This window comes from Microcaecilia unicolor, chromosome 4 (assembly GCF_901765095.1).
Source record: "Microcaecilia unicolor chromosome 4, aMicUni1.1, whole genome shotgun sequence".
NCBI classification, from domain to species: Eukaryota; Metazoa; Chordata; class Amphibia; order Gymnophiona; family Siphonopidae; genus Microcaecilia; species Microcaecilia unicolor.
In genome coordinates, this window is record NC_044034.1 from 58906539 (window position 1) to 58920150 (window position 13612).

The window sequence follows — 13612 nt, forward strand, 5'->3', positions numbered from 1 at the left end:
GGGGTTCAGCTTAAAGCCTGCAAAATCTCTGTGTTCTGAGATGCTCTCCAGTAGTGAACCTCTCTTTTTATGTGTGACCAAAAAATATCGGTCTTAATGCCATTTTTGTTTTCACTATTTCAGTGTCCAAAAGTAAGTAGAATAATCAAAAGAGAGACACATGCTGTGCTGCTATCTTTTGTTTTCCTGACTTTTTAACTGGATTTGCCGTTGCTCTTATAGAATGCTGTGGACATCAAGACATCTGACTACAAAAACAAAATCAGAGAGACATCACTGAGGTGTGTAGATCTTGATATCACTGGTACATCTTCCACTATTTCTGTTCCTTCACAGATATCAAATGTTTCAGCAACTTCTACTTTGAAAGAGTAGGATGCATATGCATGGCTTGAGCAGGGACTGTCTTTTTTTGTGTATGGTGTACAGTGCTGTGTATGCCTTGTAGCGCTATAGAAATGATAAATAGTAGTAGTACCCACTGAAAAGCATCAGTTCTTTTGTGCAGCAACATGCTTTTCATACAGGTGAGAGACTGAGATCATACTCCACATACTTTTGTCTTAGGAATAAGGTTCATTACTGTCATGGTATGCACAAAAATAACCCAGTTAGAGAAATTGCCCCCAAAAGTAACTTGTAGACATTAGTTCATCATATTCTTTTATTGGCCTGCTGGTATTTCTGTAACAGATCTTAGTTTTATTCTCTTAAATGCTTCTAGCCTACATTACCTTTCAAAGTTCTGGTCTGGAATCTTTGATAGTCCACGGCTTCCAGACACAGACAGCGAGGATTTCTTGTGTAAGTGGGATGAGATATGTAGTTCTACCCTATGATTTTGTTCAGCATTGACGCCAACTTACTGTAGCCAGCAACCCGGTACCTTTGTAAGAAAAATTAGCATTACCTTGGTTTCTTGCCATTCTTCAGTACAGTAGATAATTTTAATAACAGTGCCTTACAGTTGGTAGTTTTAATAAATGGTACCTTGTAAGAAAAATAAGGATTACATTATCTTCCTACCATTCTTATTTCTTTTGAGTCAATTATTTAGTAAGAGTGAATCAGTTAGGTATTTTCTCAGTACCTTTGTATTGACCTGCTGATCCTCTTAGGTACTCACTTCTTTCCGTTCCTGCTGCCGCCCTTGGTAGATCTGGTTATGCAGGTGCTTTGGTTGCAGCTGCTGGCCGTCACAATTTCCTTTTCAGTTCTGTGGACCCTCTCTTGCATCAGCGGTTGTTCCTATATTTGTAATGTAGTTGGGTCTTTGGCCGGATGATTGCATTCGAAGGTGTCCTTCAGCATTCCTGGTTGGCGTTCTTGGCGTCTGCCAGCTGTCGTGACCTTGGCGATAGCCCGGGCAGTTTGGCTGCCTTCCTGCTGTCCTCGAGGGGTAGGGTGGGAGGACAGGATAGACTCGCCTCAGAACGTGCCGGTCGGTTCCCTGATGATACAGCAGAGGTTCCACCTGCGGCGTTCTTGGTTCAGTCTCTTAGTGAGCCCACTCCACGTGGTCGCCGGGCTCGGATGAAGGAAGGGTGTACACTGTATCACCAGTATTCAGTCTCCTCAGCCAAGGGGTTGATTGTGTGGGCGACTCTGGCTGGCCGCTTTGTGTCCGGTTGATCTGATCTTTCGGCCTGGTCCAGTCGGCCTCTACACACTGCCATCCTGGACTGGTGCAGGCTGGCGTGGCTGCAGGAGGGGTATTGTGACTTTTCCGAGCTGCAAGCAACTCCTTAGCTTCTCTGCTGAGGTTCACAGTGCTGTTCCGGTGTCTCCCGTGGAGTTGGCAGGTGAGATTGGTGGCTGTTCACGGTTTGGGCTGACTGCACTCGTCTGTGGAGCCCTGCTGCTTACGTCTGATGCAGACCGGCGTGGCCTCCAGGAGATGTGCCGTGGCTTTTTCCCGGGCAGCAGGCAACGTTGCAGTCTCCTTGTTCGGGACTCAGTGCTGCTGTGGTATCGCCCGTGTAATAAGCAGGTGAGGTTGCTGGTTACACCTGGGTTCAGACTGGCTCCACACGCCCGTAGGAACCAGCTGTCCCTGGCTTCTCCTGGAGCTCCAGCGGGTGAGTCGTCTTACATGGTCACCATCTTCTTACCTTAGGTCAAATATTTACACTAGTTCTGTGGTCTGGGTTCCTCATTGTGCAATAACTAAATTCACTTGTGTGTCTGATTAATCTTGTTCATGAAGAAAACTTGCTTCAGGTAAGCGGTGTTTTACATTTCTTGTAGCTACCCTCTTTCAACCTCATGACCCTTGTTCTAGAATTTGTTTTTCTATTGAAATACTTTTTGCTTGTATTTTATGTTTCAATAATTTTTATTGATGAATCCACAAAGTAATCAAACATCTCTATCAACATATTAATAGAAGTAATTTTACAACTACAACCAAATTAGTGTAGATAACATAAGCAGTAATCACATCATCAAATTTCCCCCCCCCCAGTTTCTCCTTCCCTTAATTCCGCCTCTCACCCTCCCCCCTATTCTCACTGCATATACCAAGTCATTTTATGATATTCCAACTAATACAAAACCAGATCACTGGCACCGTTTTCATGAATTCCCATCAATCTCTCCTCCTCCTTCCCATCCTAACCCCCTCCCCTCTCCCCTCCCACTCCTTTTCCAAGCTATAAAGGCCCTAGTCCATTGTGAGTCCATGCAGAGATTACAAGTTCAAGAGTTGTCCTTTCACTGCCGGAGTGAGAGTCTCCCAGAATGGAGACCATCAGTTTTGAAATTGTTGTACTCCTAGTGGGGGGGAGTCTGTATGTTGCTAAATGTTCCATTCAGAGAAGAGTTTAAAAAGGGGTTGGACGGTTTCCTAAAGGACAAGTCCATAAACCGCTACTAAACGGACTTGGAAAACTCCAAAATTCCAGGAATAACATGTATAGAATGTTTGTACGTTTGGGAAGCTTGCCAGGTGCCCTTGGCCTGGATTGGCCGCTGTCGTGGACAGGATGCTGGGCTCGATGGACCCTTGGTCTTTTCCCAGTATGGCATTACTTATGTACTTATCTGAATACGCAATTTCTGAACTGAAGGCGCCTGCGTGGTAAGCCAGTCTATAAGGATAGTTTTTTTGGCCATGATAGTTGCACATTTCACAAACTCTGTAAAAAGCCCCTCGGGAGCAGAGGGCCTAGTCTAGGCCTGCCAAATAGTAATAATGGGTCATAATGCCATCCCACTGACCACATGTGCGAAATCTGTTGAAGGAGATTTTCCCAAAAGGTAGCTACTTTCGGACATGACCAGAACATGTAAGCCAGCATTGCTCCTTCCCTTCCACACTTTATGCAAGCCCCATCAGGGGACAGGCCCATATAGAATGCCCGTCTTGGGGGTATGTGTAGACGCAGAGCAAAACGGTATTGTAATTCCCAGTGTTCTGCTATAATGGAAGTTTTACGTAATGTCAATACATGCTCTTTAAATACTGTGGGAGATACTGTAATAGCCAAGTCTTTACTCCACGTTGCTGCATATGCTACAAAATCTAATTCTGTTATTGTATCTCGGATATGCTTATGATGAAACAACATTGGCACTTTCTGTTGTGCTCCTAAAGAAAATGCCGAGCCTATCTGGCTATCTCCTCTCGCACATCTTCCGTTAAAGCTTCCCATGATAAACTAGAGATATAATGTTTCAATTGGCAGTAATAAAAGTAATCTGTGGGCAGCACTGAGTATTGCTCTTGTAGTTCCGCAAATGCCTTAATCTGACCTTCCTCTGTTAGCATATGGCATAAGTATTCCAAGCCTTGTCTCCTCCATCTGTCAAATACTTTATAGAGCGATCCCGGTAGGAAATCTGGGTTGACACAAATAGCGATATATGGCGCGTAGCACTGGGTGAAAAATGATGAACTTTACATATCCATCTCCAGACCGATTTGGCTGTTGGCAGAATGAAGGTGCTCTTTAGTACTGCCGGACCTTTTCTTCCCAATCCATGCAAGTGGCAACTGAAGTGTGTATGGCCAAACAGGTGTAGCTCAATGTTAGTAGCTGAAAAGTCATTTGTTCTGCGATACCAATCATTAACATGTCTCATGCCACACGCAATAGTTAAGTATCTCAAGTTCATAAGGCCCAGTCCCCCATATTCTACTGGTATCTGGCAAGTCGACAAAGGTAGCCTCGGTCTTCTCCCTTTCCAAAGATATTTTTGCAACATGCTATTCAGTTTTTTTTCGTCCTGATGTGTGAGGTATGTAGGTAAAGTTTGAAATACGTATAACCAGTGTGGCACAATCATCATATTATATAACGAAATTCTCTCTAATAATGAGAGTGGATATGCCTGCCACACCTTTAACTTGGAAGCACTGTCCTCATACAGTTTGCTAACATTTAACACACAAAGGTGTGACAAATCTTGTGGGATCTGCATTCCCAAATATTTAATTTTCCCCTCTGCCCACGCCAAAGAATAGTTCTCTTAACCCTGAGCTTCTTCATCCTGTATTATTGGTAGTAGTTGAGTTTTCTGTAAGTTTACCTTAAAGCCTGATATTAAGCTGTAATGTTCCACCCTATCCAACAGTAATGGCAGAGAAGTGTCTGGGGTGCCTGTCACCACCAACAGGTCATCAGCAAATGCCAATGTTTTCACTATCTCTCCACTCAACTTCAATCCCAGCCACCCCTTTCTCCCTTTTTAGGATTCTTAACAATGGCTCTATTGATAGCAGGAATAGCAGGGGGGACAGAGGGCACCCCTGACGAGTACCTCGCCTAATAGGGATCTGCACAGTCCTTACACCATTAGCAACGAGGCCTTGGGGTCTGTGTATAGGGCCTGTACTGCCTGATAGTACCAGCCTTGAAAGCCCATGTATTGTAACACCCCAAACAAATAATCCCAGCCCACCCTGTTGAAAGCCTTTTCTGCATCTAGGCTAATGAGTACTGCAGAGGTGTTGGTTTGTTGGCATTGAGCCATTGCCAGCAACAAGCGCCGTACATTGACCACTGATTGGCGACATTTAACAAAGCCGACTTGCTCTTGCCCTATTAACCTGGGTAAACACCCCGCTAGCCGATTTGCTAAGATCTTAGCCAATATCTTAACATCAATGTTTAGTAAGGAGATCGGCCGGTATGAGTCTGCCCGGTCTTCTGTGTGTCCCGGCTTCGGAAGTAGCGTAATTAGTGCCGTATTTGCGTGTGCTGGGAGCTCTTTTCTCTCTACCAAAACCTCCAAGTAGGCATGCAGTGCTCCTAGTGCAATTGGAGGTAATAGTTTGTAAAATTCTCCTGTGAACCCATCGGGACCAGGAACCGAGTGTCTAGGTATTGTTTTAATTACCTCTTGCACTTCCTTCCCCGTTATTGGTGCGTTCAATCTCCGTACCTCCTGTGGGCTCAAGCGCAGCATGTCTGCCGATGCTAAATACTTCTCTACCTCTGTCAGACTAGGTGTTGTATGCAGTCATATAATTTGCTGAAATATTCTTGAAAACCCCGTGCCACCCTCTTCGCTTTTGTTTGGACACTACCCCTATGATCTTTTATAGACGTTATCACTCTGTTCCCCCCATGTTCCTTTACTACACATGCCCAGATTGGTGCCTGTTTTATCTCCAAACCTTTGGAGTCTATATTTGCTGTATACAAGCGCGCTAGTGCCTCTCTCTTGAAAAGTAGCCGTGTTCAGTGTTATCTGAGCCACATGCAGTTGCTCACCGCGTTGCTTTGCTTGGTGTGTGAATAAATCTGCGCTTGGCCCTCTTGAGCTGCTTTTCTAAGTTAATTATGACGGCTGAGGCTTTTTTCTCGCAGCCTTGCACAAATGCTATCACCTTTCCCCTCAGCACCGCCTTAGCTGTTGACCAAAAATAGGGTGGGTTGATTTTCATGTGCCTTGTTAAAATGTACAAGTCCTCCCACTTCTTCTGAATATATTTTGCAAAATTCTCCATCTGTGTATAGATAGGAAGGAAACCGTCAGCCCGCCCGACCCTGATAGTAATTCGGGGCTTTCAGGTCCATCCTATACCATAGCATGGTTAGACACTTCAGCCGGACCTATCTCCTGCCGCCCGCATCCTCGGGAATAACCTCTTGTCTACCAGGATGTAGTCTATGCGGGAAAAGGTGCCATGAGCCCGAGACAGATGCGTGAAATCACGTTCTCCTGGATGGAGAGTGCGCCACGCATCCACTATGTTAAGGGACCTCATGAACCGTCGAGAGAGCCCATGATCTAGGCCTCCCTCTATGTGCCCTTGTAGGAACCGAGCAAGCCAATTAAGGGTCTGCTATTGTTAAAATCACCTAATATCGTTAGGTGAGAGATTGATATGGGGTATATAGTTGTATAAGGTGGTTGTAAAATGCTTGGTCCATATAGGTTAGGCCCCATATAAAGCTACCACGAGGTATTCCTTATTCTGTAACCAGAGATGCAGTAGCATGTAGCGACCAAATGGGTCTCATGTTATTAACTGGGTTTTAGCTGGCAGCCCCTTTCTAACCAATATGGCCACTCCTCTTTGTCCCCTTCTGCAGAGTCAGCATAAAACCTCCCCCACCAGGTCTGTTTCAATTTTTGATGTCCTTCCTTCGTTAGACGGGTCTCTTGTAAACATGCTATGTCTGCTTTACGCCTTTTCCAATGCAGATATATTTTAGCCCGCTTAATCGAGGTAGTTATTCCCCCCACATTCCATGTGATAAACCTAGTTGTATTAACCTGCGTCACTACTGCTATTCAGCGATCTTGCACATCATTGAAGTTCTATTAATGGGGACCTGCTGCCCAGCTCCCCGGCTTGTCATAGGGAGACCCCACTCCGACTCCACTCGCTTGTGCCCCAGTTTTCTCTGCCATCTACCTTTTACATAGACACACTCTGACCTTCTACCTTTCTGTTGTTTACGCCAAAATGATACAATCAAAATACTCCCCTAACATCTATTCCTTTCACTGATCCTCCTAACACTATCCATCCCACTTACAGAAAATAATATCATACCACCCTACAAAATCACCAAAAGCTGATCAAACACTTCACCAAATTGACACCCATCAAATCAAAGGAAGACTATCTAATACGGACAACACAAACAAACGGAAGGAAAGATCACAACAAACACACACCACCCAAGGAACGGCAACTAACAAAAATCCACATATCATCAAACCTAGCAACCCCATACCAAAATATCCAAGTGGGCTACATTCATGTTAGGTCTGTAGTTAACAAAACAATGACAATATCAGACTGGATCAGCTCAGAAATCTTGATCTTACCTTCATCAACGAACAACATGGATCAAAAGGACCCCATAATCCTTGTAATTATGTCCTCCAGGTTACAAAATCACTCACTGACAGACAGAATGGAAAAGAGAGGAGGAGGAGGCATAGCTTAATCTATCGAACCCATTCACCCCAACCAGAAACCATTGCCGAATCCATAACACCCCAACTAGAAATTGCATCATTCAGAATCCATAACAAATCCCTGACTGATCATCTGAACTGCGTCCTGTTTTACTGACCGCCCGGCAACGGAAACAAAAGCCAACCTATTTTCACGGACTTCATCTCAAACACTTGTTTAAACAACTCCAATATATTAATACTAGGTGACATAAACCTTCATCTAGAAGACCCCAACTCCACCAATGCACATGAATGCAAAGAATTCCTACCAGTCATGGGATCGCAAATGACCTCACATGGCAAGCTACCCACATCAAGGGACAAACACTAGACCTCTTATCACAAAAACTGTCCACAGATCACAACCTATTAATAACAGACATCAAATGGACAAAACACCTTGGACCGACCACTATAAATTGAACCTATCCAAAACTGGCGGAAGAAGGGGACTAAACCATACACCAACACACACAAACTTAACACCACGAGAGAGCAAATAGATTCACACTATTCTGGCAACTGATATATGACAACAAATGGAAAACACGAACAGACTCCATACACTACCTCAATCAGTGGGCAGGATAGATGCAGAAGTGTACTAACAAAATAGCACCACTGAAGACAAGAATATCCAAGAAGACAAAACTCGATACTGTGGTTCAGATGACGAATTAAAAAAATTCAAAACACAATCCAGGAAACTTGAACGAGCATGGAGAAGACAAAGATGAACACACACTCAATGCATGGAAGCAAAAACATAGAAACTACAAATATGCTATAAGACAAACCAAAGGTCCTATTACAAAACTAAAATAAGACCGGATTACAAAGGTCTGAAGAAACATATTTCAACTCGTAAATAGCTACTAGAACCACTCCTATCACCCAAGACCAACACAGACATCCCATCCGCAGACAAACTCGCTAATTACTTTAACGAAAAAATATATGAACTACGCCGCACACTTCCTCAGCACAACCTGACATTGAAAAGTTCTTCAACGATCTGGACCTAATCCCTGGTGGATGTCCAGTTGACGTATCTGGTCACGTTTACTCCCCTCACCGCTGAATCAGTTCCAAAAGGAACTCATAGGTTTGCCAAGACCCACTGCACACAGGGATATATGTCCCAGTCATCTACTTCAAATCTGCCCCCCGACCGCTTCATGGCAGACCTCACATCCCACCTTAACATTCAGGCTACAACAAGATCTCTTCCCCTAGGAATATGATACCATCCTACTCACCCAATACCTAAAGACACCAAGCCGCCCAGTGAGTCTATCCCACTAGTAGTCAAACTGATGGAGAGCTTGGTGACCAAACAGCTTACGAATACATAGTAGATGATGGCAGAAAAAGACCTGCACGGTCCATCCAGTCTGCCCAACAAGGTACTCATATTGTGCTACTTTTGTGTATACCTTACCTTGATTGGTATCTGTCTTTTTGAGGGCACAGACTGTATAAGTCTGCCCAGCACTAGACACCCGCCTCCCAGCACCGCTCTGCCATTCAATCTCCGCTAAGCACAGGATTTCGCCCCACCATAGTACTGAAACTGTCCTAGCCACTCTCCTGGCCAAATTCAAGCAAGAAATAGCCACGGTACAAGTATACTTCTCCCTCTAATTCGACATGTTGAGTGCATTCGACGTGGTAAACACAAATATACTACTAAAACTCGGCCACTTCGGGATTGATGGAAATGTACTTAACTGGATAAAGGGTTTTTCTAACCACTAGAAATACCAAGTAAAATCAAACGCAAACATATCACCACCATGGAAAGCTACTTGTGGAGTACCTCAAGGATCACTATTATCACCAATACTCTTCAACATGATGATGATCCCACTGGCAAAGTCCCTATCCAACCGAGGCCTCAACCCGTTCATCTATGCAGATGATGTCACAATCTACATTCCCTTAAGTCATGACTGAAATGACCAATGAAATAACCAATGAAATCAATGACGGCCGGAACATCATGGACTCCTGTGCAAACTCACTCCAATTGAAACTGAACACTGAAAAAACACACTGCCTCATCCTCTCATCATAACATAACAAGTACAAACCCACATCCATAAATACCCCAGAACACACCCTCCCTACCTCAGACTCGGTGTCATAATCGATCGCAACCTTACCCTTGAGAGCCAAGTTAACTCCGTAATAAAGAAAATGTTTTACTCAATGTGGAAACGCAAACAAATAAAACAAGCTTGCCCGCTTGTAGCAGTTCACAGTGGTTGCCTGTGTAACACGATTCCAGGCTTCTTTCTGCATATGTAGGGAATCCAAGAGTGATAGATTACGAGCCAAGGGAAATTTTTCGAAACCTAATACAATCAGTGGTCCTAAGCCATACAGACCACTGCAACGGAATCTATGCGGGATGTAAAGAACAACTCGCAAAAAAACTCCAGACCACCTAAAACACAGCTGCCAGGCTGATATTTGGTAAAACACACTTCTAAAGCGCTAAACCCCTCTGAGAAAAGCTACACTGGCTCCCAATCAAAGAACGGATCATCTTCAAAATCTGCATCTTGGTCCACAAAATTATCTATGGCGTAGTCCCAGGATACATGACAGACCTCATAGATCTACCAACCAGAAACAGATTCAGATCATCACGATCATACCTAAACCTACATTACTCAAATTGCGAAGGACTGAAATACAAAACAATTTATGCATCCAACTTCTGCTTAAGCGCACAACTGTGGAATGGACTCCCAAAAGCTGTGAAAATAATCCATGACTATCTAAACTTCAGGAAATCACTAAAAACCACCCTCTTCAAAAAGGCTTACCCCACTGATCCAACGTAAATCCCCACACCCAGCAACACAACACAACCAATGATCGTACTGGACAATATACAATCTTCATCACTTCCATCCTTATGGTGCCTGATACACACCTACCTCACTTCGACCACAATGTAACCTGTATTTGTTATCAACCGACTGGCGAACGCCTGTACGGTACTATGTAAGCCACATTGAGCCTGCAAATAGGTGGGAAAATGTGGGGTACAAATGTAACAAATACTGTCAAAACTTCTTAATCCCGCATATCGTCCACCGCCCACTCCTCCCTCACCATACGGCTAGGAGGACAGAGATCGAACGATGACGGCCGCCCCCCCCCAGCCACTACCCCTCCATTTATTGTATAACAGGTTCCCCAGAACAGACCATTCCAGCATCATGTAAATGTCTAGCTTCTCAACCTGTTTAACATAAAACATTCATTCTCACCACCTCAGCATGTCCAAACTTTAGTGCTCTTAACCACCCTCACTCTCTCCACATGCGACATTATCATGCATGGGAAATCCCATGTTATAGGAGTTCCAATTAGTCAGTTGTTTCCAGTCTCAATATGAAGAGTCTTTTAGAAATTCTTGCGCCTCCTGTGAAGATCTGAATATTTTCCATGTGCCGTTCTGTAAAATCTTTAGCTGCGCTGGGCAGTTAAGCATGAATCTGTTTCTTTTATTTATTTATTACTACATTTGTACCCCGCGCTTTCCCACATAAAGCAGGTTCAATGCATCTTACATGATAATGTGGTTACAGAGTATTGATAGAGAAAATATAAGTTAATTATAACAGAATAATAAGAGATAGGTAGGCAGAGATGGGGAAGGGTGAAGGGAGTAGGAGAGGTATGAGCAAGGGGTAGATGAGCAATGGAGGAGGGGTAGAGGGGGGCAGGAGGGGGATGGGACACGGGGAAAGCTAGGCTCTTACATATAGGCCCGAAAGAACGTCTGCGTTCCTGAAGCGCAGCCAAATAGTCTTGAAATACCTTTACACTGGCGCCATCATAAGTTAGCGTAGTCCATTTTAGTTGTACTCCACGCAAAATTTCAGCTTTATGAAAGAAATTGTGGATTTTTACTATGACTATGTGGGGACGTTTCCCCACGTTTGGCTTGTGTCCAATTCTGTGCGCCCTCTCAAGACAAAGAGGGCCCACACTGTCCGACAGTGCAAATTCTGCTTTCATCCATCGTTCGATCAATGTACGCAGTGAATGATGTGGAACAGTCTCTGGTATTCCTATGATTCTGAGGTTTGATCTTCTTGATCTATTTTCTAAATCATCTATTTGTTGTTCGTGCTGTTTAATGCCTGCTGGAGCTCTTTTATTGTTACCGCAGCACTGGCCTCAGTATCCTCTATCGCCGCAACCCACCCCTCCAGCTCACCCGTCCGTCGAGTCGTGTCTTCCACAAGGGACCTCCAGGCTAGAAAGTTGTTCTGAAAGGTGATTTAGCTGTGGTTCCATCGCGGTCTTCACCGCTTCTGTGAGTTGCAGGAGTTGCGGCGGCGTGAAAAGTGGCGGAGCCACTACTGCTGGGCTCAGCGCTATGTTGGGGTCTCCGACCCCGCGCTGCTTCTCCGTCTCTTTTTTGGCTGTTTTCCCTGGCATCGCCTTATCTCCTTTCATCACAAATAGGTCCATACACGTTATAGGAAATATTTTGCTAAATTTTCTCCAGTACTGTTTTTCTGTTCTTTTGCCATCAAGCTAGGGGAAGGGGCCCTGGAGGACAGAGAAAATACGTCCTCTCTCCTCAATCCATTACATGATCTGTTGCTTATATTTTATTTGCTAGAACTTAAAAAAAAATTTATATATATATATTGCAATCCGCTTAAGTGCAAGGGTCTGGAACCAAAGAAACACATGCAGTTAACTGGAGCGTGCACTTAACCGTTGTGACCCAAAGAAGCTTGACATCTGATAAACATATGTACAGTATACAGTCTCTGTTAACTGACGTTATACAGTCTCTGTTAACTGATGTTATACAGTCTCCATTAACTGACATTAGGCTTATTTGAAGTAATCAGTCATAGTCCTCTGTACACTCTTGTGTCTGTGAGTTCTATAGACTACGTCTGCCAGACGGTAAAAACTGTCATAGCACTGACATCCAGAGGCCTCCAGATAGGCCCTCACGGTGTTGAGACTCTCCAGTGCTCTTGCAAAAGTGACAGGAGATTATTGAATTTCATCAGCATGTGCCTCGCTGCTCATTTCATCATCTGTATCATCATCAGCCGTTGCCTGCGTGTAGGCGCATATCTGGACATCAGTGCTGTCGTCAGGTGTTTGTAGATCGTAATCAACAGCTATGTAGTGATGAAACTACTCTTCAGTAACACCGGCTGGTATGTCAATAATCTCTTCATCTGACACGTTTGCAACAGCTGCATCCCCCTCCACATCCTTAACAAAGCTTGCCCGTTTGTAGCAGTTCACAATGGTTGCCTGTGCAACATGATTCCAGGCTTCTTTCTGCATATGTAGGGAATCCAAGAGTGATAGATTATGAGCCAGTTCAACAGCACGTTTATCCTTGCCAGTCTAAAGAGTGATAGATTATGAGCCAGTTCAACAGCACGTTTATCCTTGCCAGTCTGGTCTTCCACAACGCTCATCAGATGACGTAGCACAAGAGCCCAATAATGTTGTTTGAAATTGGCTACTATGCCCTGATCCATAGGTTGGATCAGAGAGGTAGTGTTTGGTGGCAGGAAGACCACCTTGACATTAGACAGCCTGACATCATCACTGTGTGCAGCACAATTATTACAAAGCAGCAAAATCTGACGGTTTTGTGCCCGCATTCTAGTGTCTAACTTCTTTAGCCACTGCTTCCAAATTTCTCCAGTCATCCATAGTAGAGGAGTGTGGTAGCCGTGTTAGTCCACTCTTAAGGTTATCAATAGAAATCAAACAAAATAAAACATGGAAAAGAAAATAAGATGATACCTTTTTTATTGGACATAACTTACATTTCTTGATTAGCTTTCGAAGGTTGCCCTTCTTCGTCAGATCGGAAATAAGCAAATGTGCTAGCTGACAGTGTATATAAGTGAAAACATTCAAGTATTACTATGACAGTCTGACAGGGTGGGAGGATGGGGATGGGCAGGAGGTATGCATGGGGACATCAAAGCATATCATTGATATTCTAACAGGATGGGTGTGGATAGGTGAGGGGTGGGGTGATCAACAGAGACATACAGCTTTATGGTTTATAATGAGCTAGGAACCCCAGATCCTTGTTAAGTCCTTTCTGTTGGGTGTTAAAATATTCAATCATTCTGACTTCAAAGGTCTTATGTTCTTGTATGGTTTTAAAGTT

General features: G+C 44.0%; 1 protein-coding gene across 1 annotated transcript in view; it reads left to right on the forward strand.

Moving 5' to 3' along the window:
* Positions 1–13612, forward strand: part of ATM (ATM serine/threonine kinase) — a 293334-nt gene that overhangs the window by 11775 nt on the left and 267947 nt on the right. The window contains 1 exon segment of the mRNA XM_030202389.1: positions 223–281. The gene's annotated coding sequence lies outside the window, so the exon portion shown is untranslated.